Here is a 6,269-nt window from a genome sequence, read left to right on the forward strand (position 1 = left end):
TGTGTGTGTGTGTGTGTGTGTGTGTGTGTGTGTGTGTGTGTGTGTGTGTGTGTGTGTGTGTGTTCTGTCTTAGAATTTTGTGGAAAAAGAGCCAAGTCGCTAGACATGGATGAGTTTGTTCAATTGTTTGGTAGCCAGCACAAAAACCGCAGAATACAGCTATTCTGTCTAAAAATAATAATAGACAAACCTCTTACTTAATCATCAATATTACACAAACAGTAAATTTAATAGCCATATTCTCATCTGATTAAAGACAAAATCATTTAAATGTGAAGCTGTTCTTGGACATTGCAAACAAAAATTAAAAAATATAAGACTACCACGCAAAAACGTTGGTTTCTTCAATACAAACAAGTGTTTACTATTCTACATCTTAAAATTCCAAGTTTCAGAACGCTAACATTATTAAAACCCCACATTTGAGCATTTACCACATTACTGCAGACTATTTAGGAAACTGATTGTGCCTTTAATCTTTGAAACAACAAGAAGAAACGCAATATAACGATTTCTATTTTAAGCGGTGCTGGTGCAACGTGGCTGAATAACACAACTAAGCACAAACTCTAAGGAGTTTTCAACATACATGAACGAATTGCTGTCTAATCAGCATCTTGATATGCCACACCTGTGAGGTGGATGAATTATCTCGGCAAAGGAGAAGTGCTCACTAACACAGATTTAGACAGATTTATGAGCAATATTTGAGAGAAATAGGCCTTTTGTGAACATAGAAAAAGTCTTAGATCTTTGAGTTCAGCTCATGACAAATGGGGCCAAAAACAAAAGTGTTGCATTTATAATTTTGTTCTGTGTATATATATATATATATATATATATATATATATATATATATATATATATATATATATATAAACTTGGGCTATTGTTGTTTATTTACAGTTTTTTTAATTAAAATGTAATTTAAATTTTAAATAATTTTCGTTAAAAAAATATCTGCCGACATTTGGACTGCCAAGTAATCTGCATACAGCTGCTGACTGTGACCTGTGACCTGTATAATACGGAATCGTTACGTATTTAAGGCATCAAAGAAGCATTCCGTATGAAAGCTATACAGAACACAGATTGTTCCGGATTCGTAGGAATACGCTGTATGACCACCAGACCAGACTCGACAAGAAATTGCCGACAAGATGGCGCCGGTGTACGTGGCGCCGTCGGTCTCGGAGGCTAGTATTTGTATTATTTGTTTTACTTTGTTTTATTTTTAATGTAACGCACTGCGCCACATTGGTCTACAACAGATTAACTATCTTAAGTCTGCGGACCAGTTCAAACTATTTGCCAGGCTATGCCTCAAATGGTTCATACTATCCACCTCATCCTTTCCTATCCAATACCTGGTTATCTCCGGCGATGGCTGTGTTCATTACCGGTGAAGAGACAGAGGAAGAAACGCAGAAAATGGGGCGGCTGTGCTTTGGACTCTGGTGTGCGGACTTTGGGACTTCAGGAGAGGTGTTCGATTGGTGACTATTTTGTCCGCTGACATTCCCTGGATCTATCATATGAGTGGAGTGCTCCACTGGTCCCAGCCACGGTGACCTCTGGTGTATATGGCTCTCCCCATATCTACCGTCGAGGAGTGTGCTTCAGCCATCTTTGCACTTTTCCTCAGGTACGGCAGTCGGAGGAACTAACAGATAATCCGCTTCAGTTAAGGATGGGTCTACTCAATGCTAGATCGGTGTTAAGTAAGTCTTTTATTATAAATTACTTTTTTACCTTGCATGAGTTGGACTGCTTTTTTATGATGGAAAACCTGGCTTACCATCGGTGATTCAAGTCCCCTTTTGGAACTTTTACCCTCAAACTGTTTGTTTTTAAATTCGCCTCGCTTAACTGGCAGGTTTGGTGGGTTATTTTCTATTTTTAGACACATTTTCTCAATGTCAAATAGTACGAAATGACTACAGAAGTTTTGAGCTGCAACTGTTTAAACCTGAATTTAATAGTCCACTATTGGTTGCCTTGATATATCACCCTCCCAAACACAATGCAGACTTCTTAAACGAGTTTGCAGATTTTTAGTTTTTTTGATAAACTATTAATTCTTGGAGATTTTGTTTAGATACTTTTTATTGTTTCCAAACATTAAGAAAAGGAATTACATATATATTGTAACAGTAACCAAACTCCAACCAAAGAACACCCGCCCTTCCCCCGACATAAGAGCCATAAGAAACATTTACACATAAAAAAACCGGGCCTTTTTTTGTAAAATACATAAAGAAAATGACATTTCAGCATATGTAATTACCAATGAAAAAAAAATTTGTAAAATTAGTCATAAACACAGTTCACATATTAACACACAGTCAACTGTCATTAAACACATGGGCATGATCACATTATTTGGTATAACTCAAGAGCCAGTCCATTCTGATCTAAAATCCATAGGAAGGAGTCTCAGATCTCCGCATCTCAGATCAGTGCATTTTTTGTTTGATTGAGTAAGTTAGTCTTTCCATTGCTATACAAGAAGACAATTCTTTACTACAGAGTGACGGAGATGGACCATGAATACTTTTCCAGTGAATGGCAATCAGGCGTTTTGCGTGTAGTAGACACAGGTTTACAAACTTCTGTTCTTATGTTTTCAAAGATAAGGCAGGTGAAAGAAGACCAAGAATACAGATTTTAGGGCAAACAGGGATTTCTTTACCAATAGTTTTAGATATTACACCTACTAATTATTTCCAGAAGGACTGTAAGTACTCACGTTGCCAAATACAATGAAATAGTGTTCCCTTGTAAGTCAAAAATTTTCTACAAATATCCAAGATATTTCAATAAAATGTATTCAGCTTTTTGGTGTTATACTGTATATGTTCTCATTATCCAATTATATTGGATTAGTTTAAAACGGGTATTGATCGATAATTTCGATAAAACTTTCTTCCCATTCATTTTCTGTAAAATCCATCTGAAGATCATTAATCCAAGCCAATCTTTTATGATTAGTAGATTCCTTGGAAGCATTAACAAATTTGCTATACAGCGTAGAAATTTTGTATTTAGCCCTGGGATCTTTAACTACCATTTCTTCTAAACTACTTAGAGTAGGACATTGATATGAATGAGTCTTAGATCGTATAAAATTACAGATCTGAAGATACTTCAGATTACGGATCTACTTTCCTTTAAGGTTTCAAGGGGCATCAGTATATTATCTTCATAAAGATCTGCTGTCTTCTCTAAGCTTTTCTGTAACCACAACTTAAAGCCCCTGTCTGATTTCCCTGGAACAAATAATGCATTACCCCAAATGGGAGAGAACTGAGATAATACCGGCGTTTCTCCAAGCTCAGCCTGTGACTCATGCTATATAAAAATTGTGGTTTTTACAAATGGGTTAGATGTATTTTGTTTGAGTTTTTTTAAGGAATCAGAATATAAATATGTGTCAAGACTTAAATCACCTGTACCTTTCCTTTCAATCTGTACCCATGGAATGTAAGATGAGCCAGCAAACCAGAAACATGCCAATCTCAGCTGGGCTGCCTTAAAATACCAAAAACGACTAGGGAGTTGCAGCCCACCTCGTTCATAAGGAAGATACAGAAGTGATAGGCGAAGCCTGGAGCGTCTCTTATTCCAGATAAATTTAACAAATGCCTTCTTCATGTTTGAAAAAATGGAAGGAGGAGTTTGGGGGATTGACTGAAACATAACAATTTAGGGAGTATATTCATTTTAATGGTGCTCACCCTTCCAATAGTATTAAGAGGGAGTGACATCCATCTATTCAAACTTTCATTTACTTGAGTTATCAAGGGAGTATAATTGGCTGTGTAGTGAATTTTGCTTTTGCCAACCTAGGGAGGCGAAATAGTGTAGTGATGGATACGCGCGTCACCAATGACATTATGATATTTGGATCACGTGTCACTTAAGGTGTGGTTATGAGTACATCACATAAGAAAGATTGGTGGGATCTCTAACATGTAGAACCTCTTTCTGTATCATTAACACAAGGAAGACACAAGTGTAATAAAATAGATTTTATTAACAAAAGATAGACAAGAGTAATCAACAACTACTAAATGAATGCCATAAATTTAATAGGAATAAAGTGCATAAGATGCATGAAATGCAAGTGATTATGTTGGGTGTTGCAATGTCAGAGCTACGTTATCTGGAAAGATAAAGTGTTGCTACTCTGAAAGAAATAAGGTGAAGAACCGACCACCAGACCAGACTCGACAAGAAATTGCCGACAAGATGGCGCCGGTGTACGTGGCGCCGTCGGTCTCGGAGGCTAGTATTTGTATTATTTGTTTTACTTTGTTTTATTTTTAATGTAACGCACTGCGCCACATTGGTCTACAACAGATTAACTATCTTAAGTCTGCGGACCAGTTCAAACTATTTGCCAGGCTATGCCTCAAATGGTTCATACTATCCACCTCATCCTTTCCTATCCAATACCTGGTTATCTCCGGCGATGGCTGTGTTCATTACCGGTGAAGAGACAGAGGAAGAAACGCAGAAAATGGGGCGGCTGTGCTTTGGACTCTGGTGTGCGGACTTTGGGACTTCAGGAGAGGTGTTCGATTGGTGACTATTTTGTCCGCTGACATTCCCTGGATCTATCATATGAGTGGAGTGCTCCACTGGTCCCAGCCACGGTGACCTCTGGTGTATATGGCTCTCCCCATATCTACCGTCGAGGAGTGTGCTTCAGCCATCTTTGCACTTTTCCTCAGGTACGGCAGTCGGAGGAACTAACAGATAATCCGCTTCAGTTAAGGATGGGTCTACTCAATGCTAGATCGGTGTTAAGTAAGTCTTTTATTATAAATTACTTTTTTACCTTGCATGAGTTGGACTGCTTTTTTATGATGGAAAACCTGGCTTACCATCGGTGATTCAAGTCCCCTTTTGGAACTTTTACCCTCAAACTGTTTGTTTTTAAATTCGCCTCGCTTAACTGGCAGGTTTGGTGGGTTATTTTCTATTTTTAGACACATTTTCTCAATGTCAAATAGTACGAAATGACTACAGAAGTTTTGAGCTGCAACTGTTTAAACCTGAATTTAATAGTCCACTATTGGTTGCCTTGATATATCACCCTCCCAAACACAATGCAGACTTCTTAAACGAGTTTGCAGATTTTTAGTTTTTTTGATAAACTATTAATTCTTGGAGATTTTGTTTAGATACTTTTTATTGTTTCCAAACATTAAGAAAAGGAATTACATATATATTGTAACAGTAACCAAACTCCAACCAAAGAACACCCGCCCTTCCCCCGACATAAGAGCCATAAGAAACATTTACACATAAAAAAACCGGGCCTTTTTTTGTAAAATACATAAAGAAAATGACATTTCAGCATATGTAATTACCAATGAAAAAAAAATTTGTAAAATTAGTCATAAACACAGTTCACATATTAACACACAGTCAACTGTCATTAAACACATGGGCATGATCACATTATTTGGTATAACTCAAGAGCCAGTCCATTCTGATCTAAAATCCATAGGAAGGAGTCTCAGATCTCCGCATCTCAGATCAGTGCATTTTTTGTTTGATTGAGTAAGTTAGTCTTTCCATTGCTATACAAGAAGACAATTCTTTACTACAGAGTGACGGAGATGGACCATGAATACTTTTCCAGTGAATGGCAATCAGGCGTTTTGCGTGTAGTAGACACAGGTTTACAAACTTCTGTTCTTATGTTTTCAAAGATAAGGCAGGTGAAAGAAGACCAAGAATACAGATTTTAGGGCAAACAGGGATTTCTTTACCAATAGTTTTAGATATTACACCTACTAATTATTTCCAGAAGGACTGTAAGTACTCACGTTGCCAAATACAATGAAATAGTGTTCCCTTGTAAGTCAAAAATTTTCTACAAATATCCAAGATATTTCAATAAAATGTATTCAGCTTTTTGGTGTTATACTGTATATGTTCTCATTATCCAATTATATTGGATTAGTTTAAAACGGGTATTGATCGATAATTTCGATAAAACTTTCTTCCCATTCATTTTCTGTAAAATCCATCTGAAGATCATTAATCCAAGCCAATCTTTTATGATTAGTAGATTCCTTGGAAGCATTAACAAATTTGCTATACAGCGTAGAAATTTTGTATTTAGCCCTGGGATCTTTAACTACCATTTCTTCTAAACTACTTAGAGTAGGACATTGATATGAATGAGTCTTAGATCGTATAAAATTACAGATCTGAAGATACTTCAGATTACGGATCTACTTTCCTTTAAGGTT

Source organism: Sinocyclocheilus grahami, unplaced genomic scaffold (genome assembly GCF_001515645.1).
Source record: "Sinocyclocheilus grahami isolate Dianchi unplaced genomic scaffold, SAMN03320097.WGS_v1.1 scaffold689.1, whole genome shotgun sequence".
NCBI lineage: Eukaryota > Metazoa > Chordata > Actinopteri > Cypriniformes > Cyprinidae > Sinocyclocheilus > Sinocyclocheilus grahami.